This window comes from Gorilla gorilla, chromosome 22, assembly GCF_029281585.2.
Source record: "Gorilla gorilla gorilla isolate KB3781 chromosome 22, NHGRI_mGorGor1-v2.1_pri, whole genome shotgun sequence".
In the NCBI taxonomy this organism is placed as follows: domain Eukaryota; kingdom Metazoa; phylum Chordata; class Mammalia; order Primates; family Hominidae; genus Gorilla; species Gorilla gorilla.
The window spans coordinates 44477585-44501319 of record NC_073246.2 but is presented as its reverse complement, the minus strand read 5'-3'; the positions used below and the strand labels follow the sequence as shown (position 1 = coordinate 44501319).

General features: G+C 47.6%; 1 long non-coding RNA gene across 1 annotated transcript; it reads left to right on the top strand.

Moving 5' to 3' along the window:
- The first annotated feature begins 1732 nt into the window (after positions 1–1732).
- On the top strand, positions 1733–17461 carry LOC109024463 (uncharacterized). The gene is made up of 2 exons (XR_002003964.3): positions 1733–1975; positions 16027–17461. It is a non-coding gene; the product is annotated as an uncharacterized lncRNA (long non-coding RNA).
- The last annotated feature ends 6274 nt before the right edge of the window (positions 17462–23735 follow it).

The following is a 23735-nucleotide window of genomic DNA, read 5'->3' as shown; positions in this document are numbered from 1 at the left end:
GTGTGTGTGCTGTGTGTGTGTAGTGTGGTGTGTGTGTGGTGTGTGATGTGTGTGCGGAGTGTGTGTGGTGTGTGGAGTGTGTGGTATGTGTGTGGTGTGTGATGTGTGTGCAGTGTGTGTGTGGTGTATGGTGTGTGGTGTGTGTGGTGTGTGTGGTGTATGGTGTGTGTGGTGTGTGTGGTGTGTGTGCGGTATGTGTGCAGTGTGTTTGTGGTGTGTGTGTGGTGTGTGTGTAGTGCGTTTGTGGTGTGTGTGGTGTGGTGGTATGTATGGTGTGTGAGGTGTGTATGTGGTGTATGTGGTGTGTGTGGTGTGTGTGCAGTGTTTGTGGTGTGTGTGTAGTGTGAGTAGTGCGTTTGTGGTGTGTGTGGTGTGTGTGTGGTGTGTGTGGTATGTATGGCGTGTGTTTGAGGTGTGTGTGTGGTGTGTGTGTACTGTGTGTGGTGTGTGTGGTGTGTGGTGTGTGTGTGTATGTGGTGTGTGTGGTGTGTGTTATGCACGTAGTGTGTGTCATATATGATGTGTGTGGTGTGTGTGGTGTGTAGTGTGTGGTGTGTGTGGTGTGTGTATGTGGTGTGTGGTGTATGGTGTGTGTGGTGTGTAGTGTGTGGTGTGTGTGGTGTGTGTTGTGTGTGTTGTGTGTGTAGTGTGTTTGTGTTTGTGTGTGGTGTGCGTGTAGTGTGTATAGTGCGTGTGTGGTGTGTGTGGTGTGTGTGTGGTGTGTGTGGTATGTATGGTGTGTGTTTGAGGTGTGTGTGTGGTGTGTGTGTACTGTGTGTGGTGTGTGGTGTGTGTGTATGTGGTGTGTAGTGTGTGATGTGTGTGTGGTGTGTGTGTATGTGGTGTGTGTGTGTATGTGGTGTGTGTGGTGTGTGGTATGCACGTAGTGTGTGTCATATATGATGTGTGTGGTGTGTGTGGTGTGTAGTGTGTGGTGTGTGTGGTGTGTGTTGTGTGTGTAGTGTGTTTGTTTGTGTGTGGTGTGCGTGTAGTGTGTATAGTGCGTGTGTGGTGTGTGTGGTGTGTGTGGTGTGAGTGGTGTGTTTGTATGTGGTGTGTGGTGTGCGTGTGGTGTGTGGTGTGTGTGTGGTGTGTAGTGTGTGGTGTGTGTATGTGGTGTGTGTGGTGTGTGGTGTGTGTGTGGTGTGTATGTGGTGTATGGTGTGTGTAGTGTGTGTGGTGTGTGATGTGTGTGTGGTGTGTGTATGTGGTGTGTGTGGTGTGTGTGTATGCGGTGTGTGGTGTGTGGTGTGCGCATAGTGTGTGTGGTGTGTGATGTGTGTGGTGTGTGTGTGTGGTGTGTAGTGTGTGATGTGTGGTGCGTGTGGTGTGTGTGTGTATGTGGTGTGTGTATGTGGTGTGTGGTGTGTGTGGTGTGTGGTGTGTGTGGTGTGTGGTATGTGTGTGGTGTGTGTGTATGTGGTGTGTGGTGTGCGTGTAGTGTGTGTGGTGTTTGATGTGTGTGTGGTGTGTGGTGTGTGTACTGTGTGTGGTGTGTGGTGTGTGTATGTGGTATGTGGTGTGTGTAGTGTGTGTGGTGTGTGGTGTGTGTGGTGTGTGTGTGTACTGCGTGTGACCACGTGCAGCCCCGAGCCCCGAGGCCGCCTGGCCATCTGATGGGGCAGGAACGGGCTGCAGATTGCCTTGCTCGGCTCTGCTCCCAGCGTCCTCCGTGTTCTGAGCCACTCATTAATCAGCTTCCTCATCTGAAATTGCGAAATCCCCTAAAGCTCAGGTCCTGTGACAACAGGTACGGGCCAGCATTGGGACAGGCTTTGCCTGTAAGAGGGCTGGTCTGGGGGGACATCTGAACCCAATTCAGGAACACCTCACAGGTCTGCCAGCAGGGCTAGACCCCGGGTGAGATCCAGGGCAACAGGGTCTGCCTGGGACGCTCAGCTCCAGCACTGCCTGGGGCGTCTCTGCCCACACAGGACCATTCCTCTCGCCTGGACTCCTCTTGGAGTTTGCCAAGGTATGTTCAGAAACCGAGACATCAGGGAGTTGACTGCCCAGACCAGCAGTGGGATGTAAAAGTGTTATTTTGTCCCAGAGAAGTCCTCTCTGGAAAAAAAATGTATTCCGAAGTTTGGGTGTGTGAAAATAGCCCTGTGGTGAGTGTGGTTTTCCACTAAAGATGCTTTGATCAGACAAACTCTGTCAACCACGGGGGTTATGCAGACACACAGATAATACCCTAGACCAGCGTGGCCCGCTGTACTGGGAACCAGGGCCCTGGATGAGCAGCCAGACCGGAAAGCCTCATTTTCTTCACCTGTAAAATAGAAAACCCCACATTGACTGTCCTAGGTGGTTGCCAGGATCCAGCTTGGCTAACGATAAAGACCTGTGCGGCTCTGCGGTGTGTTAAGAATCCTTTACCTTCTTATATAGTAGCCTCCTCTTTGTGGTTGCAACAACCTAGGAAGGTTTTCTGTTTTATAAAAAAATTGAGTGCAATGAAATCATCTGTTAAAGTCAAATGTAGGCGGCTTAACCCTGCACCCTGCCAGGAATGAAAACTTGAATGCAATTTATTTTTAAACTGATGATTTAAAGAACAGAAAAAAAGCAGCAACGTTGTAGCCTATGAAAATATTTTATTTATCTGAGGCAAAAATCTTAAAAATATGAGTCCAGAGACTCCTAGGGTTATGGATGCCTAGTTCCTAAATTTTCATAAATCCTCATAAATCCAGTAAGTCCCAGGAGCCTCAGGGCAGCCCCCAAGTGCCCCTATCCCATCTCCTCTGTCAGTTGTGGCTCCTTAATACCACATGGACACCCCCAGAACCACTGGAAGTAAATCCCTGGCCCTGGCGCTGAGAGAATCCTGGGATTTGGAGGGAGAGGGGCTGGAAAGGCAGGACCCCGCTGAGGGAGGCGGCAGTGAAAGTGCCCTCTCCTCAATGACCTTCTCTCTAACTGTTGCCTCCACATAGGTTCCCTAACTTTGCCTTCAGACTTCCTCTCCGCTCTGTTTCCTTGCCTGAAATGATCAATTCACTTGTTACACCTGTTACAAGAAGAGTCACTTTGAAAACTAAGACAAACTGGCAGGGGATTAGTATGAGTTTGCAGTTTCTTCCCTCCCTCAACTCTGAACGGAGGTGGCCGGCAAGGAGAGAATTTGAGGTTTTATTATTGGAGGGAACGGTTGGATTTGGGAGCATGGGGCACTTTGAGCAGGGAGGACAGGGTGGATGGGGACCCTTCATTGGGTCCCGAGCACCTCAGGAAGGCCCAGGGCACCTGGAGAGTTTGGAATAAGGGAAACAGTGTGCTCAGAATGCACAGAGGTGGGTGATGTGGTTTGGCTCTGTGTCCCTACCCAAATCCATGTTGAATTGTAATTCTCCAGTGTTGGAGGTGGGGCCTGGTGGGAGGTGACTGGATCATGGTGTAGTTTCTAATGGTTTAGTACCATCCCCCGGTGCTGTCTCTTGATAGAGTTCTTCCAAGACCTGGTTGTTTAAAAGTGCCTAGCACGACCAGCCCCCAACTTCATTCTCTTCCTCCTGCTCTGCCACGTGAAGAAGGTGCTTGCTTCCCCTTCACTCTTCTGCCATAATTGTCAGTTTCCTGTGGCACCCCCAGCCATGCTTCCTGTACAGCCTGCAGAACTATGAGTCAATTCAACTGCTTTTTTTCATAAATTACCCAGTCTCAGGTAGTTCTTTATAGCAGTGTAAGAACAGACTAATACAGCGGGCACATGCCAACCCCAGGGAAGGCCTGTCTGACATTTTCTCCTGGGGTCCTTCATGTGTGAGGGCCCTAGCATGAGAGTGGGCACATTTCTTTCTCCTGTAGTTCTCTTTCTATCTGTACCTGCTGCTTCCATAACACAGAATTTGGGCCACTGCTGTAGCCTCCATAGCTCAGCCCCATGAGGGGTTCCCGTGGGTTGGCCTGTCATGCATGGAAACGTGCATTCTGAACTCTAGACACCCCGTGGACACAGAATCTTTGGAATGCATCATATTCAGACTTTCTGGTTAGTCTGTGCTCAAGCATCCAAACTTTTTAAAAAGTTTGACCAAATTGTTTTTTCCCACTTGTATTCAAGAGTATAGAACAACATAACCAGGCTGTCAAAGTGAGAAAATATGAAGCTATGATGTATTGGTGTCAGAAGAAGATGAGCTCTTTTTAAATTTCTACTGAGCATGACAGTATAAGGCTTCTCTTTCTAGTAATGGTGAACTAAGCAATATGGACCAACCTTCTTTTGGCAGATAGCCAGAAACTTTTGCACAAAATACTTAAAAAAAATACTTGAATACTGATGGGCTAGTGAGATAGCAAAAAACGACTGGGCGAACATGAGGAAGAAGATAAAAATTCAGACAAATGAACCCAGCATTTGGGGCAATTTTTCCTTGGGAGTGTCTTTTTAGTCATGGAAGAGATGGTGGAGCCATATGTTTTTGCCATTCTGTAGGAATAAAGGACAAAATTTAGCATCTGAGACCCTCCAGTTTTGAGGGTGGGGGTCTTAGCAACCCTTCTTCTTCACATTAGGACTAGGAAGAATTACATCTAAGGAAAAAAGATAAGCCGGAAATAGACAAATCATTTCAATAACTTTATTTCAGTTTTTAGATATCTCGATGGTCCAGAAAAATCTCAATTTCTAAAATTAGATTAAGATGATTCCAGATTGTGAATATACCCAGTTGCTTGGTAGTTACAAAAAATTTGCAGAGAAAGAGTGTATCAGCAGATTATTTCCACAAAATGTATTTTTTTTCCAAATACAATGTCTAGCACACAATCTAAAATAAGCAAACACATAAAAAGAAAAGACAGTGTGGACAAGAACCCACAGAAACTAGGACAATAAAATTCAACCAACATGGGCTCCAGATACTGAAATTAACCAGGTAAAGCTTTTGTTTTTATTTTATTTTAATTTTTTTTGAGGCAGAGTCTCACTTTGTCGCCCATGCTGGAGTGCAGTGGGGTGATCTCAGCTCACTGCAACCTTCGACCCCAGGGTTCAAGTGATTCTCCTGCTTCAGCCTCCCAAGTAGGTGGGATTACAAGTACATGCCACCATGCCCGGCTAATTTTCATATTTTTACTAGAGATGGGGTTTTGCCATGTTGGCTAGGCTGGTCTTGAACTCCCGACCTCAGGAGTTCCTGACCTGAACTCGAGACCGCCTGTCTTGGCCTCCCAAAGTGCTGGGATTACAGGCATGAGCCACTGTGCCCAGCCAACCAGGTAAAGCTTTTAAATAGGTAAGACCGTTAAACTATTTTAGAAAGACATGACAGATTTGAAAAAGTTCATATACAAATTTAAGAACTGCAATATATAATTTTGAAATTAAGAACTCAATGGATGGGTTTAACAGAACATTGGGCCAGCTAATAAGAAAATTAGTGAACTTGAAAATGGATAAAAGAAATTATCCAGGCCTGGCACAGTGGCTCACACCTGTAATCCCAGCACTTTGGGAGGCCGAGGTGGGTGGATCACTTGAGGTCAGGAGTTCCAGACCAGCCTGGTCAACATGGTGAAATCCTGTCTCTACCAAAAATATATTTTAAAAAATTAGCCAGATGTGGTGGCTTACGCCTGTAATCCCGGCTACTCAGAATGCTGAGGCAAAAGAATCCCTTGAACCTGAGAGGTGGAGGTTGCAGTGAGCCGAGATCATGCCACTGCACTCCAGCCTGGGCAACAGCGAGACTCTGTCTTAAAAAAAAAAAAAAGAAACTATCCAGAATCAAGCATGGATAGGGACATAAAAATTGAACATTCAAAAGAGGTGGTAAAAAACATAGAAGATATTGTGAGAAGTTTTAAAAACTATTTACTGGAGTCTGAAAAGGAGAAGTGGAGAAGAATGCTCAGAAAAAATACTTGAAAAAATATTGGTTAAGAAAAAATTTTAAACTGAAGAAATGCATTTAAGATCAACATTTCTCTCTAGGCATTGCTTTGCTGCATTCCACAATACCTAAAATGTAAGAATAAAAGTGACTTAAAATAAAATAATGGAAAAAGCATAATATGGCAATACTCAGAAAAAGAAAGCTAATGTACATATACTAATATCAGACAAAATTGACTTTAGGCATAAAATTATTGGAGAAAAATCTATTAGAGACAAAGAAGGATGCTTTATTCACCAGGAAGATATAACAATTCTAAATTCGTTATATTTTCATTCTATTATACATATACATACATATATAGGTATGTAGGAGGATTGCTTAAACCTGGGAGGTGGAGGCCACAGTGAGCCATGATTGTGACACTGCACTCCAGCCTGGGCAACAGAGCAAGACCTAGTTTCAAAAAAAGAAAGAAGTTAGAACAAAAACAAATACAAACAAAGTAGAAGGAAGGAAAAAAACAGAAATTATTGAAATAGAAAACAAATATACAACAGAAATATACTTACCAAAATTAATAATAAGAAATGAAATGTGAATAGTTTTATAACCATTAAAGGCAGGATTAAACCATCTCAGATTAGGAAAAAGGCATGAAAAAAATCAATGTACACTTGTAATTTTAAAAAAGGACTCTTAGTGAACTAGACTATAATGGAAGTTCTTTAATCTGATTAAATATATGCCCCAAAACCTACAGAAACCATCATAATTAAAAGTGAAATGTTCCTTTGAGGCAATGATGGCTGCTCTTCCTGCTTCTGAGTAAGATTGTACTGGAAGTCCTAGCCGGTGTTGACTTTTTCTGAGAAGTCAACCAACCCTGGGGAATTCCTTTCTAAGGAATCCCCTTTGAGTGACTGGCTTTGAAGAAGTTGGTCTTGCCCTCATACAAGTGCAGCTTTGTGGTTGGGTGTGGTCACATGGGTGTGGCCAATGAGCTGTGCAGCTTTGTGGTTGGGTGCAGTCACATGGCTGCTGTGACCAATGAGCTGCGCAGCTTTGTGGTTGGGTGGGGTCACATGGCTGCTGTGGCCAATGAGCTGTGAGCACAGGTAATGTGCATCAGAGGTCTCATTCCCTGAGGCGTGGTCTCTTTCAACCTTTAAGGTGGTGGCTGTTTCATTAGGGTGGATCCCAGAGTGAGAGAAAAGCCCCCAAAACTACCACAGTGCACATGGAGTATGAATGAGAAATAACATAAATCTTTCTTATTATACACCAGAGATTATGGCACTGAGACAGAGGGCTGTGGAGGCCACAGCAGCTCCAGCCTGGAGGCTAATCTGCCATGGTGGTTGATACAGTTTGGCTCTGCGTCCCACCCAAATCTGATCTCCAATTGTAATCCCCACGTGTTGAGGGAGGGACCTGGTGGGAGGTGATTGGATCATGGGGGCAATTTCCCCCATGCTGTTCTCATGATAGTGAGTGAGTTTTCATAAGATCTGATAGTTTATAAGTAGCAGTTCACTCTTCATTCTCTCTCCTGCTGCCATGTAAGTTGTGCCTTGCTTCCCCTTCACCTTCCACTATGATTGTAAGTTTCCTGAGGCCTCCGCAGCCATGTGGAACTGTGAGTCAATGAAACCTCCTTTGTTTATAAATTACCCAGCATCAGGTAGTATCTTTATAGCAGTGTGAGAAAGGACTAATATATTGGCGTTGATGAAGAGTCAAACTCTAAAATGTTTGAAGAGATTTATTCTGAACCAAATATGAGTTACCATGGCCTGTGACACAGCCCCAGAAGGTTCTGAGAACATGCGTTCAAGGTGGTCTGGGTGCAAGGTGGTCATGGGAGACGTGAAACATTAATCAAATAAATGGAAGATGTACATCGGTTTGGTCTGGAAAGGTGGAACAACTGGAAGGTGGGGGCTTCCAGGTCATAGGTAGATTCAAAGATTTTCTGATTGGCAGTCGGTTGAAAGAGTTAAGTTACTGTTGAAAGACTTAGGAATGTCTGGGTTAAGATAAGGGGTTGTGGAGACCAGGGATTTATCATGTAGGTGAAGCCTCCAGGTAGCAGGCTTCAGAGACAATAGATTGTAAATGTTTCTTATTAGACTTAAAAATTCTGTTCTATAAACCAAAAATAAAATTTGAAGGCCGCCCAACCATCTGAATGGACTTCCTTCTAGGCCATGGCATTCTAAATTTAAACTGAAAGACTGGTTTAGGCCATTACAGGAAGTGGGGGTCAGACGTGCCTCATTGTACCCGCCAGCATGGATATCAACACAGACCTTAAGTCTGATAAGAAACATTTAAGTCTATTCTCTCTGAAGCCTGCTACCTAGAGGCTTCATCTGCACGATAAAACTTTGTTCTTCACAACCCCTTATCATAACCCAGACATTCCTTTCTATTGCTAACTCTTTCAACCAACTGCCAATCAGAAAATGTTTAATCTACCTATAACCACCCAACCCCTGAGCTTCAAGTTGTTTGTTCCACCTTTCTGGACTGAACCAATGTGTTTCTTTTTTTTTTTTCTTTCTTTCTTTTTTTTGAGACGGAGTCTCACTCTGTCACCCAGGCTGGAGTACAATGGCGGAATCTCGGCTCACTGCAACCTCCGCCTCCTGGGTTCAAGTGATTCTCCTGCCTCAGCCTCCCGAGTAGCTGGGATTACAGGCGCCTGCCACTACGCCCGGCTAATTTTTTTTTTTTTTGTATTTTTAGTAGAGATGGGGTTTCAGCATGTTAGTCAGGCTGGTCTCAAACTCCTGACCTCAGGTGATCCCCCCCACCTCGGCCTCCCAAAATGCTGGAATTACAGGTATGAGCCACCACACCCAGCCCCAACATATTTCTTAAATATATTTGATTGATGTCTCATGTCTCCCTAAAATGTATAAAACCAAGCTGCACCCTGACTACCTTGGGCACGTGTTCTCAGGATTTCCCAAGGGCTGTGTCACGGACCACTGGTCACTCATATTTGGCTCAGAATAAATCTCTTCAAATATTTTACAGAGTTTGACTCCTTTTGTTCACCAGTTCTATTAGTAATGCCAAAAGGGAGGAGGGGATAATAAGGTATGTCTGGCTCCTGATTCCCATCACAGCCTGAACTAGCTTTTCAGGTTAACTTTGGAATGCCCTTGGCCAAGAGGAGGCATTCATTCAGATGGCTGGGGGACTTAGAATTTTACTTTTGGTTTACATTGGCTTATGATTAACATTCTGAGGAGGCCTCTAAGATTTCCAGTTTATCTACCACTCCCTGTGTAAGAGCAGCTACTTACTGTAGGTCCTGCCCTTAGGTCAAACAACCTTGACATTATCATCCTTCAATCATCCTGCACATTCCTTCTGAACCACTCCTCCCTGTGCTATATAAGCTCTGGGTCTGGGGCTGAGGGGTAGGGATCCACCATCTCATCTCGTTGCCACCTGAGACACAGACATGGCTTCTCTTTGTAAGTCCGTATGAAACATTTCTAAGAAACTCAATGTGTCAGCCTCTCAGCTTCTTTGGACTTTGGGGCTGGTTTGCCTAGACCTGCCCACTGTAAAACGTGGACTGAGAGACCAAGAAATGTGCAAAGGGAATGAAGCATCTGTGGGAGAAATCCCAGGCAGCAGCCACTTCCAGGTGGAGCAGCATGGTTCGCCTTTTAGGTGCATGTGTGTGAATGCAGTGATGTCCCTAAACCGCTGGCATGCTTAAAGCAATCATTAGCTGAGAGCCGTCCATCACACAGCGGTAAGGAAGGGTGGTGAGCAGCTACTGCTGTGGACGGCTGCTTCTAGGGGCTGCCTGTTTGGTGATGGAGCCCAGCCAGCAGCAGAGGCAAAGTAAAATCGCTTTGGTAGGAATTACAACTGGGAAAAGGTTTTTAAAAGAGCTCGGCAGTCAAAAGGTAACTTGGCTCAATCTGCCATGTGGGTTGTATATGTGTGCATGCCTATTGCTTATTGCTTTTTTTTTTTTTTTTAGACGGAGTCTTGCTCCATCACCCAGGCTACAGGCTAGAGTACAGTGGTGAGATCTTGGCTCACTGCACCTCCGTCTCCCAAGTTCAAGCAATTCTCCTGCCTCAGCCTCCAGGGTAGCTGGGACTACAGGCGTCCGCCACCATGCCCGGCTAATTTTTGTATTTTTAGTAGAGTCGGGTTTCACCATGTTGGTCAGGCTGGTCTCGAACCCCTGACCTCAGGTGATTCACCCACCTCAGCCTCCCAAAGTGCCGGGATTACAGGCTTGCACCACTGCGCCCGGCTTGCTTATTGCTTTACGGCCTCTGCTCTCTGTAAAACTTCTCCGTCGAGAACCCTGTCTGTTTCTCTGTTTGCTTCTGTCTGTCCCTCTTTCCTCTTGCAACCCTCAATGACACACGAGGACCTAAACAAGGAAATTTCTGACAGCCTAGGATCCTTGGGGAACAGGGAAAAGGCACCAGTCTCCTCTCTTTGGGAGGAACCTGTTTTTCCTCGTGGCATCCTAGGTTGTAAGCAGACAGGTTCCCCTCAGGTCTAGGGCTCTGCTCTCTTGTACTGTGTTACTGGGCTCGCTGGCTGTTTGTAGGGCACTAGAGACTGCTTGGCACCGTGAGAGGACTTGACCTTGATGTGTGTGATGGCTGGTGGCTGGTGGGTGAAAGCCACAGTGTTGGAGGTGGCTCAGGACAGTCGTGCAATGGAAACGATCATTGATACGGGGATACTTGGGTGTTTGCACGTTTGAATAAGAAAGTCGTGGTTTAGGTCCTAAAACCTGCATGCTTTCTTGGTCCTGGTCCTTAAAGGGCTCTACCTTAAAGCCAGTAATCTAATTAAGAAACAAGCGAAGTTGAAAAGACCGCCTATCCAACGAATCAGCCTTCAAAACGCTTTGTAAAGGAAATGTACATCTTTAGAGGGAATCTCCATTTGTAAGGGCATGTCTGTCTCCATACTGAAACCACTAGAAACTTTCTCTATGGAGAAGACAATGGCTTAAAGTTTACATAACAGACCTTGCTTTTGCTTAGATTGAAGTTCTGTTCCTTTCTACCTGTTTCCCCAGAGTCCTGTCTTCGGAGATGCAGATTTAGAATTTTCTCCCTAACATTTGTTTAGGGCATGAAACAGGAAATCAAGAGATTAATAGTCTAAAGTGAGGGAGAATCTTTAAAAAATGGCAAAAGAAAAATCTTATTAAATGTGTAAGATCTGCTGCTGTGTCTGCTACGTCTACATATGTGTCATGCGTATGTGACACTTCGCTACTGTAGAAAGGAAAAAGTTTCCTCTTCAAAGTTTCCCTTCCTGTTAAAGAATAAATCATAAGTGTTAGAAATAATAGTTTCTTTTAAAGACTGACTTTCTTCAAGCCTCCTTGCTTTGTGCTAATAACTCTTTGTTAAGCCCTATCCTATGTAGCTGTTGGACATGCTCACAGGCACGTTCCAGCTCACAGCCTATGCCCCTTCCTTATTTGGAAATGTTATTGCTTCTTTAAATCTTTCATAAGCAACTTCCTCCTTTCCTTTGTTCTCCCTTTGCCTTTACCTATTTAAGAAAGTTTTAGGTTGTTAGCAAGTCGAGTGTCAGTTTAGACTGTGAGGTTCGGCTCCAGCCAATGGATGCAGGACACAGCAGTAAGGATGACCCAAATACTTACGTAAGGGATAAATACATCTGCTTTTCCTTTGTTTGGTGTACTCTTGTGGCAAGACTGCTGGTGAGTGTACCCTTTCTGCAGAAAGTGAAAATTGCCTTGCTGAGATAATTAAATTTATGTTCAAGTGCTATTTCTTTTTTTTTTTTTTTGAGACGGAGTCTCGCTGTGTCGCCCAGGCTGGAGTGCAGTGGCGCGATCTTGGCTCACTGCAAACTCCGCTTCCTGGGTTCACACCATTCTCCTGCCTCAGCCTCCTGAGTAGCTGGGACTACAGGTGCCCACCACCACGCCCAGCTAATTTTGTGTATTTTTAGTAGAGACAGGGTTTCACCGTGTTAGCCAGGATGGTCTCAATCTCCTGACCTCATGATCCGCCCGCCTTGGCCTCCCAAAGTGCTGGGATTATAGGCATGAGCCAACACGCCCGGCTCTCAAGTGCTATTTCTTTCTGGCACCAGGGAACAAGCATTTTGCATTCCTAACACTACCAAAATATATGAAAGAGAACATTTACATGCTTAAATCAAATATTTTATCAGAAAAATAGATGGTAGCTCGAATGCCTTTTAGCACATGTGATTTTGGTAATCTATGGTAAATAAAACCAGTTTCAAAAGTCTCTTCAGGAATTTAAGATCTTAAAGTCATGTTATGTTAAATTAATCCTAGGGTTTTCAGCAGAAATTGGGATTACTCAGAGTGTGTTTGGTAAAGGTTATAAAAACGTGGTTTTTGCTAAAAAGAAAAGCAATTTTATCTAGAATAGAGGATATTTAAAGATTGTTTCAAAATGAAAGGAAGAGAATGCTGGGTTGGGCCTTGGGGCTGGACCAAGCTCAGATCTGGGTCTGTCTGAGCTCAGATGTGAGTCTGTCTGAGCTCAGATCACCAGCCTCAAAGCTACCCACAAATGGGAAAATTATGCCAGGAACAAAAGAAATTACCTTTGAGACCTGTAGTTACCAAGAGATAGTCAGTGTTGGGGAAGGGAAAAAGTAAGCGACTATTGAAACTAGAGGGGAGTGTGAAGGAATTGTTCCATTTTGTAGATCTGGATCATCAGCTCCCTGAAGAACCTTTATGAAAATGGATTGTGAGAGTGACTAATTTGGGAGCAGTGTCTCTGGTTTAAAATGCTGCAGAGGGAAAGAGCATGTTTGGGTTGATGCAGGACCCACACTCACCACTGAACAATGCAGCTGGGTATACACAATCCAGACACACAGGAGAGTATTCCTGAGGGAGCAGCCAGCCTGGGGAACCGGATAAAAGGCACTGGAAGGTCTGTTTACCCTGAGAAGGGACGGTCTGACTCCAATATAAATGCCAAGTGCAGCACCTCAGATGAAGCAGCTGGTTTCTTCTCATGGCTCTTACAGATGCTGATAAAAACATGAGGTTAGTTAAGAGCAGGGGAAAGGCAAAAGGAAGAGTCAGAATCCATCAAAGGGAAGTGGACATTTTAAAATGGTTATTTAAAAATAAGGTAAATAGGCCAGGTACCGTGGTGGCTCACGCCTGTAATCCTAGCACTTTGGGAGGCCGAGGCAGGTGGATCACCTGAGGTCAGGAATTTGAGACCAGCCTGGCCAACATGGAGAAACCCCATCTCTACTAAAAATAAACACACACACAAAAATTAGCCGGGCGTGGTGGCGGGTGCCTATAATCCCAGCTACTCAGGAGGCTGAGGAAGGAGAATCACTTGAACCCGGGGGGACGGAAGTTGTAGTGAGCCGAGATCGCGCCACTTCACTCCAGCCTGGGTGAAAGAGCGAAACTCCGTCTCAAAAAAATAAAAAATAAAAAATAAAATAAAAATAAGGTAAATAAATTTTTTTAAATTGATAGATGAGCTAAGAGGAAAGATGAGAGAGTCTTGGGGCCTATCCCAGGGTGGCAATCTTTAGATAATTACTAAGAAATGGAATGAATTGAGGACTTATTTCTTCTTATTTTTTATCTTGCCCAAATTCCTACTTAAGGGGTCTGGGGACTCATGCCCTACAAACCATAAATTCTCATCAGGTGGGTTGTATTTAACCCTATATATTGTGACTTACTTTCAATCTGACTCTGGCATAACATTATGAGACAAGGAAAAAAATATTTAACTCCAAAATATATTTCCTTGCCATGCCTTGAAATTGCCCTGCAAAGTCTCTTGTGGGAAAAATGCGCATTCTATAGAGAATGCCCTTCCCACTTTTTTGTCCTTCCTTTTTTTTTTCCAGATCCCGGAGATAATCAACTAAGAGCCAGGCACCCTTTTAGGTCTGAAAAGAAACATTTTACAACCTTCTCTCTCTCTCTGAAGTCTGCTATCTGAGCGATTCCTCTGCACAATAAAACTTGGTCTCCACAATCCTTTACCTTAACCTAAACATTCCTTTCCATTGATCCCAGGTCTTCAGATAAACTCAACCAATTGTCAACCAGAAAATGTTTAAATTTACCTATAGCCTGGAAGGCCCCGCTTTGAGTTGTCCCGCCTCTCTGAACCAAACCAATGTATTTCTTAAATGTATTTGATTGATGTCTCATGCCTCCCTAAAATACATAAAAACAAGCTGTGCCCCGACCACCTTGGGCACATGTTTTCAGGAACTCCTGAGGGCTGTGTCACAGGCCATGGTCACTCAGATTTGGCACAGAATAAATCTCTTCAAATATTTTATAGCGGCAACAGAATAAAATGGAAATTGATGGAGTTAAAATAAAAGTTTTGTTTTGTTTTTTTTTGAGATTTAGTCTTGCTCTGTTGCCCAGGCTGGCACTGCACAATCTCGGCTGCTCACTGCAACCTCAGCCTCCCAGGTTCAAGCAATTCTTTTGCCTCAGCCTCCCGAGTAGCTGGGACTATAGGCGTGCATCAACATGCCCTGCTAATTTTTTTGTATTTTTTAGTAGAGACAGGGTTTTGCCATGTTGGCCAGGATGGTCTCAAACTCCTGACCTTAAATGATTCACCCACCTCAGCCTTCCAAAGTGCTGGGATTACAGGCGTGAGCCACCACGCCCAGCCGAAACAAAGGTCTTAATCAACGCTGTCAAAAGTTGGGTGAACCAAAGGAAGCCTCCACTGACCCCCACAATGTTAAAGGGCCCCAAACCAGTTTTCTGTATTTATCCCAGATTGGATAAATTAAAAAAAAAAATCAGAGGGCAAAGATTGCAATGAGAAAGCTGAGCAATAGTTACCTAGGGCAATGCTGATTCAGATAAGTCCACATTAAAGTTTGGCAAGAGAGACCCTTGGCTCAGCCCCTGCTGGGAACCTAAATCTTTTTTACAAGAGAGGGAAGAATGGTCTGGGGGTTGAAAAAAGAAGTTCCTGGTGCTGTTACAGGTATAGTTAGACACTCATGAGCAGAGGGAGGAGAGAGCTCTTCTCCCACCCACTAGGAACGTCAGGTGATGCTTTGGCAATGATCACATTGTCTCTCTAAAAGGGATAAATTGGCAGCCGGCACCAGCGAGAGGCCATTTCCTGATGGTCTACACCTGTTGCACTAAAGTGTTCACTGAATGCAGGCGCCAGGGAGAAGCACCTTCCCGACCATGTGCATTAAGAGACAAAATGGCAGAATGTGACCTTCCAGGGGCACACCACAGGAAAAGGGAAGAAAGCCTCAGAGGGGCATGCGTACCACTTCCTAAACACAGTGTGTGTGCTCACCTCCCAAGGGTAAGGAGGGCATGTGCATGCGGGCAGCCCATCCTAAGGGAAGAACCATGGGAAAGGGGCCAGCCTAGAAAGTCCTAGGATCATGGTTAAACACTGCACTCGACCTTCCACTTGTGTCTCTTCCAAGTGTATTTTCTTTCTTTCCTGTTCTTTTTTTTTTGAGACGGAGTCTCACTCCGTTGCCCAGGCTGGAGTGCAGCGGCGCGATCTCGACTCACTGCAAGCTCCGCCTCCCGGGTTCACGCCATTCTCCTGCCTCAGCCTCCCGAGTAGCTGGGACTACAGGCGCCCGTTGACCACGCCCGGCTAATTTTTTTGTATTTTTAGTAGAGACAGGGTTTCACTATGTTAGCCAGGATGGTCTCGATCTCCTGACCTCGTGATCCACCCACCTCGGCCTCCCAAAGTGCTGGGATTACAGGTGTGAGCCACCGCGCCCGGCCTCTTTCCTGTTCTAAAGCCTTTTGAAAGAAACTTCCACTCCTCTTCTGAAAGCTGCCTCGGTGTCTTTTTCTGCCTTATGCCCCTCAGTCTAATTCTTTCTTCTGAGGAGGCAAGAACTGAGGTTGCTGCAGACCCATAAGGATTCACTGCCAATAACTCGGATACCTCCACTGGTAACATATTTGGTACCATGAGACTCAGGTATTTTCTACCCCTAATAGGACCACAGCATACAAATGAAAAGTTGATAGGATTATGTAAGTTGAAATGTTTACACAGGATTTATGCAAGCTGTTGTGACTCAGTTTTACTCTTCAGGAGCTGAAGGATAGGAGTGGTGGTCTTCAATGTATCTCTATTTAATTTACCAGGCTGGCCTCTGCAGAAATGGAGACTCCTGGAGGAAGACAGTGGACTTCAGCAAGCTGCACCAAGGAGAATCCACAGCGGCAGCTGCCCTGCCAGGCGCGGGATCTCGGTCAAGGTGGATCAACACAGCCTCAGGTGTGTGCTCTGCCCCACTGAGACGGCAAGTGCATTCTTTTCTATTCCTATGAGGAAAGAGCATCCGAAAGAGCCTGCCTTCACATAGGATGAATAACAGTGGACCTTGGCTTTGCCTCAGTGTTATGTGCTAATAAACCATGTATTCTATGCCCTAAGGAAGCCCAGAGAGAGCTGGACAAGCTGGATATCCGAAAGAGCATGGCACTGGCCCACCACATTGATTACATTGCGCTGGCCGGGTGCTAACCAAGAAGCAGCTAACACACTGGGAGTCTTGGTAAGATGCCTGAGTGCCTGCAGCTGGCAGACAAATCCTACAAAGATTCTGGGAACTGCCACTAATAACACTCTTGGTGGGGAGGTCCCATAACCAGGAGCATACTGGGCCTCCCGTCCATAGCAAAGAGCCAATTACTGCATCTTGCATCTCCCATGACCAAGAGAGACAGACAATGTCAGTATGCCTTCTGGAGGCAGCACGTTCTACACACATGAAGACCACTCCGGCCTATGTACCATTGATACGAGAAGCTGTCGGCCTTCCCTGAGCCTGCAGCAGGTCGAGGCTGCAGTGCTGGCAGCCCTGTGACTCAGGCCCTGCAGCTGGTCAGACCCTGTGTTATGAGAGGTATCAAACGTGGGAAAGCAATGCTGTGTGTTTATGGCAAGCCACTATGCCAGAATCACAGTGCAGGCCCCTGGGATTCAGAAACAAAGCCATGCCATCTGCGGCAGAGGATTCTGCAAAAAATTCTGAAAAGTCCCTGCTGATATGCTCCTGGGGCCTGGGGTGATGGAATACCTGATTGTGCATGTGGACCTGCTCAGATGAGCTGGATTCTGTCTCACCCCTGGGTCATGAGGTTGGGGACTCAGAAATAACCCATCACAGGTGGGAGTGTGCGTGTGGCAGCAGCAGAAGCAGGAGCAGGAGGCCAAGCAGCGGCAGCTGCCCAGTACCCCGCCACCCTCCACAGCAGTCCCCACAGCCCCAGTGGAGGAACCTTCTGGTGAACTGAGGAGGGAGGGACAAGCCTGGCCTCAGTTCATGGAGGTGTCTGCTCTGCCTGTGGGGCCAGCCCAAATTGCCTGGCTGCCATACTCCAGTCTCAGCAAGCTGCCCTTTAAAGAGGGTGATATGGTTTGGCTCTGTGTCCCCACCCAAATCTCACCTTGAACTGTAATCCCCAGGTGATGAGGGTGAGACCTGATGGGAAGTGATTGGATCATGGGGGCTGTTTTCCCCATGCTGTTCTCGTGACGGTGAAGGAGTTCTCAGGAGATCTGATGGTTTTATAAGTGTCTGGCAATTCCCCTGCTTGCACTTGTCTTTCTCGCCCGCCACCACGTAAGACGTGCCTGCTTCCCCTTCCGCCATGATTGTAAGTTTCCTGAGGCGTCCCCAGCCATGCAGAACTGTGAGTCAATGAAACCTCTTTTCTTTATAAATTACCCAGTCTTGGGTAGTATCTTTGTAGCAATGTGAGAACGGACTAACACAGAGGGTGATGAGGGAACATTCTCCCAGTGGTCATCCCCTCTGTGTAAGTGGCTGTGAGGTTAGAAGATCTCTGAACCCATGGGCAATGGCCAACGACTTTGCCGGCTGAACCCAGAATGGGAGCGATGTGGAGAGTGGGGATGGGCAGTCAGGGATGAGGCATGGGTTGGACATGGGGGAGTGGGCAGGAGGTACAAAGATCTGTGTGTAACAGGCAGCTGCTCCCAGAGAGCACCTACCGCAGAGGAGGCCTGAACGACCCCTAGGGAAGGTCAGGCATGGTTGTTTGGGCCAAGCGTGATGGGATGGTTCTCTCTCTCCATGGGGGCTCAAGGCTGCCATCTCTCTCCCTGTGCCATCCTCTGCTGCCTCCTTTCCATGACCCTTGACCCCAAGGGAACTTCATGATGAGCCTCCTGCCTGCTAGGCTCCGAATCTGAGTCTGTTTCCTGGGTACCCGCCTACCACACTGCCACCCTCCCAGAGTAGAGAAACCAGAAGTAACTGAGCAGTGCTGACATCACATGGCCATCCCAAGGTCAAGCTTCTTCCCCTCACGTATGAAGAACATTTTCTCTCTCCCACCTGAAGTTCCCGCCAGTCCTACCTGAAGTTCCCGCCAGTCCTGCCCGAAGTGCTACAGCTGCCCTGGCGATCTAGGTGGTCTCTCCATTGTGGGTGGTGTCCAGTGGTCCTCAGCGGGTCTGGACAGGCCCTTTCTGGACTGGAGACCTATGAAGTGGAAAGACAAGTCATTCACTTTTCTTACCTGTTTACTACGAAATGCGGGAGCAGAGACAATAGCAACCAGCCCCCATTCAGAGAGGGGCAGAGTGGCAAGCACATGGCAATCGTGCAGTGCGGCCAGCCTGAGATCCCAGTGTGGTAGAGGACACTCCTCGATGTGGCCCTAGCTCTCCTCCCTAGGCAGGCCCCAGTCCATGTTCTTGGTGGCAGTGACTGGCCTTTCCTTTGGTCTGTCCCCTGGGCCACCCGCATCCCAGGCACTGGAGAGTCCCCACTTTCTCAGCCTCTCTGCCACTCCTCAAAGAATGGGAGCCCTGGGCTATTCTCAAGTTCTCAAACGATCACAAACGCAGTCTGTGAATTTACCCACTGGGGAAAAATGTATTTGTAACCCCCACATCAATACTTGGGGCACTCCGGGTCACTGGACACATACAGGGAGGGGGAAAGTTTGAGACATAGGATGTGCATGTTCCCAGCTGAGGTCGCACACAGTGACATTCTGCCTTCTCGTTCTAGCTCGTCCTGTAAACACGGGTCTTTCCATGGTCTCCTTAGTGACTTTTTTTTTTTTTTTGGTGGTTTTGCTGTCTAAGTTGGCCCAAGCATAGTGCTGATGTGGTCCTAAGCACTGGGAAGCTGGGTGCCATGCGCCAGACAGAGAAAAAAGGCAGCTTAGAGAAAGCTTCAATGTGAATGAGTCAACAATATTACACAGGTGTCTTTAAACAGAAACACACATAAAACAAGATCGTGTGTGGATTGATGAAAATTTAGTGACCAGAGCTCTCAGGAAACTTAACCCTGTCTTTCTCCTAGGAGCATGGCTCATTCATCTCTAAATCCGTGTTTACAGTGACTTTTTAGAACATGAACTGCTGCAGATAATGATAATTGATGATTTTCTTCTAGGTTTATGGGTCCTTTGGTGTTACCATCCTCTTAAAAATGCGTTTGTTTGGCTTCTTACTGAAATTATGGAGAGAGACGATTGCAGGCCTCTCGAGGCGACAGAGCTTACATGGGAACGCCGTACCCTTTGTCTGTTTTTCCCGAGCCATTGTGTCCACCTGACATGATTCACTTCGGTCCATTCAGACATTGTAATATTATCTTATATATAAAAAAAAGTATAAAAATGTGGACAAAACCCCATATAGATGTATATACATATATGTATATGTATATATACATACATACACATATGGCTTAATATATGCATATATGTATGTATATACATATATATATATGGGGTTTTGTCCACAGTTCCTGGCTCATAACTCCCACAGCCCTAACAAACAGAATCTCTCTCCCTGACCTTCTTCTGCCCTCTTTTCACCTGCCTTGGGCAGGTGGAACCCTAATCTGCTTGTGGGTCATAAGCCCCTCATTCCAGAGGGGGTCCTACCCCACACCCTGGAGGAGGGAATGCTGCCCAGAAAAGCCAAGAAGAATGTGACCAGACAGCCTCGCTGGGTTTAGACCATATCCCTTTGGGCCAATCACATTTGTACATGGTTGTCAATCATGCCCACCCCATGCATCTCCATGAAAGGCCCAAGAGGACAGGGCTCTTCAGGATGACTGACCACTGACCACATAGAGGCTCCTGGAGGGTGGCCCCTGGGGAGGGCATGGAAGCTCTGCACCCTTTCCCCCATACTTTGCCCTATGTGTTTCTTCATCTGTATCTTTTGCAATGTCTTTTATAACAAACTGGTAAACGTAAGTGTTTTCCTGAGTTGTATGAGCTGCTCCAGCAAATTAATTGAACCCAAAGATGGGGTTGTGGGAACCCTGACTTATAGCCAGTTGGTCAGAAGGCACAGGCTTGCAACTGGTGTCTGAGGTGGGAGGGGGCAGTCTTGGGGACGGAGCCCCCATCCTATGAAATACAAGCTCTCTCCAGGTAGAGTGTCAGGATGGAATTACAGGACACCCAGATGGTGTCTGCTGTAGTGCTGACTGCTTGCTTGCTGGTGGGGAGAAATCTCCACATATTTTGGGGTCACAGAAGTCTTCTGTGTTGATTGTTGTAGTTGTGTGAGAGCAGAGAAAAAAAGATTTGAGTTTTTTCTTAAGATATGTGGTGGAAGTGGACATGAGGCCATGGCTTGATTTCCCTCTTGAAGACGCTGAGCTTTTGTGGCAGCTGTTGCTTCAGGCATCTTTCCATTTTACCATTTTGCTGTTGGTATTTGAGGAGCTTCTGTTTAGTCCTGCACGTTCCTGAATTGAACTCTCCGTTCCCTTTCATCCTGGCTTACAAACCACATAATTTCTGAGTGCATCATTTCCTTATAATATCTTTCTAAAGCAATCCAAAGGCAAGCAACACCCATTACTACTAACATCGTTTCCAGGCCCCTCCTCTGGAGCTGCGATTTTGTTAGGTGTGAGGTCGCCTTCCCACAGCGTCACAGGCACAGTGCTGTAAATGAGCCACCTCTGCCCACTGAGCACCACCCCGGCCTCCCCGTGGCCGTCCTGTCACATTGGTTACCCGGTTACTGGGGGGCTACTGGGCTGGGGGACTCTGCCTCACACTGCCACGCCTCCAGGCTCACTGAGCAGCCGACGTGTCGGATGTTGCCAGTCCCCATGGCCGAGGGGAAACGGCTCTGCCACATGACCCATGCCCAGCCCAGAAGGTTCACGTGTCAAAATGTTGGCCAACATGGTAGGAGGCTGGGAGCGGAATTGCTGCAGGAGACTAGAAGGGGCAAGAATTGGAAATACTTGGCAGAAAGCATTAGTGACTTTTACAGAGGACTACAGAGATGGGGCATTCTTAGAGGGGACAGGCCTGCTTGATCCATGCCCCAGGGTGAGGGAGACTGAGCCCCACAGCATGGGCCTGCAAGGTGGTCTGGAGGGCAGACACCGTCTCTCAGTTCTGCCCTGCCCCACTCTGCCGCACAGGGTGGTGTCTGGATGGTGGCAACTCTCAGCTCACGGGCTGCATGCAGCAAGCCTTGGCGTGGACGTGGCCACAGACCTGAGAGGCCTCAGCATTCCCTCCAGCACCCCGCTCCAAGGATCCCAATTCAGGCGGGAGTCCTGGATTTTGGCTCCAGTGTAGTTTGGGAGCCCTGGACGTGCTCAGCCCGGCCTGCTTCCCACGCTGAGCTTGCAAATGGCTGGGGAGGCTTTCGAAGAGAGCCGGGTCTTTCCTGCAGGGTGACAGCAGTGCCATCAACTTGCCGCCCAGTTGAAGGCCCTCCAGGAGTTCCCTATCCTGATTGAACCCACCCCAGCTCCTGTGAGTCATTGGCACTTGGGTGGTTTTCTTGCCTTTCATATAATTTGGAGGCATGTATTTCTCATTTCCCCCACTCGGCAGTCTGGAGACATTTTTTTTTTTCATTTCATACTGCAGTTTCTAAAAATAACGTTAGTGGTAACTTCAATTTCTTACTCATTTCTCTCCTCCTTCAGTAGGAGGCGAGGGGATTTAGAGTCCTGCTGCTGAGGGGACGCCAGGGGACAGAGCACCCGTGGCTTGTTCCTCTCACAAGGGTCCACCCTCCTGCCTCATCCCAGTGGCATGCGTGTGATCACCTGGGGACAGTCCAGGCAGGGCTCATTCCCTTCTGCAATGCCACCAGGCACAACCAGCATCCCCAGAGGGCTCTGATCGGACCCTGATCCTGGGGGGTGCGCTGTGCCAAGTCACGTGGCCTGTCGGGGCATCAGTGGCTTCGTTCGTCTGGAAAGTGGAGAAGCCTGGCGATCTTCATCCATAGAACAGGAGGCTGGACAAATGGCTGTGTAACACAGCAGCACTGTTTGGGTGCAATGGTATGATCCAATAATTTGCTTAAAAATACATAATAAGGCTGGGCGTGGTGGCTCACACCTGTAATCCCAGCACTTCGGGAGGCTGAGGCAGGCAGATTACTTGAGTCCAGGAGTTTGAGACCAGCCTGGCCAACATTGTGAAGCCAACATCGTGAAACCCCATCTCTACAAAAATACAAAAATTAGCCAGACATGGCAGTGTGAGCCTGTAGTCCCAGCTGCTCGGGAGGCTGAGGCAGGAGAATTGCTTGAACCCGGAAGGCAGAGGTTGCAGTGAGCCGAGATGGCGCCACTGCACTCCAGCCTGGGTAACAGAGTGAGACACCAACTCAAAAAAAAAAAAAAAAAAAAAAAAAGCAAACCATATGAGATAAAATGAAGGCTTACATGGTGGGGTAGATTTGAAGCAGGAAAGGCAGGCTGTTGACAACTGTCAAGGCTGAGGGATGGGATGTGGTGCTTATTAAGCTGTCTATTTTTATGTACCCATGAGAATTCCCATAGTAAGAAAATGTGAAAAGAAAATCATAAAACGAAATCACAAGCAAGGCTGGTTTGTTGCAGCCTTTTTTGGGTTGGATTTGGGTGAGTCTAGGCTTCCCAGCAAGCTCGAGGAAAGGACAAAGGTCGGGCTTGTGGCGTGGGTCCTGGCCCTGAGCGTGGAGTCGAGTGAGGCTTGGCTCCCACCCCTGAGCCGTGGACGTGGTACCTGGGTCCTGACCCTGGTCAGCCACAGCATGGCTTTGGGAGCTGAAGCAGGTCACCCTGTGAGGCTGTTTCTCCACTTTTTACTAAAAGGCGGGGACAGCGAGGCCTCAGAAGGAGCGCTGGGAGGAGGGGGTGGCGGATGGGTGGGGAGTGGGTGCTCCACGAATATCCTCTTGCCCCCATCCTCCCTCCTTGGCCAGCCCCTGTCCCCAGAGCCCCCACTCCTGCCCTCCCCTTCTATCCTAAAGCCCAGGCTGGCTCTGGATACATTTGATTTCTGATTTGTCATTAAATGTGACAAGTGAAGCCAGAGGACCCTCTGACACCCAGGACTGAGTGCAGCCCCAGGAGGGGCTTGCCGGGGTGTGGTGGAGGGGGCAGTGTGGCCCAGCTGGGGCAGGGGTGGGGCCAGGGCCGGGGTCTCCCGATCTCTGGATATTTGAGCTGCGGACTGGACAGGATATGCTCCTCCACGGGGAGGGCCTCAGTGAGCCGGGGCTGGGGGGCCCTCTTGTGGCAACAGAGGGCCTGGGTTCTATGTAACAAAGCAAAATCAAAACCTGGGAGCGGCCTTTCGGGAGCCCAGGCAGACGCAGCTCACCCGTCCCCTGAGGCCACCAGCCCAGCAGGCTGCAGGGAGCCTGGATCTGCAGGCGGTGGCTGAGGCCATGGTACAGCCCACCCAGCGTTCACCCTGCGGTCCGTGGCGATGGCCGAGGTCCTGGAGTACTGATGAGAGGTGCCCTCCCAGGTGCCAAAAGGAGCTTCTGCAGACACAGTTCCGCGTGCAGGGCTCCTGGCAATCGAAGCGCAGGG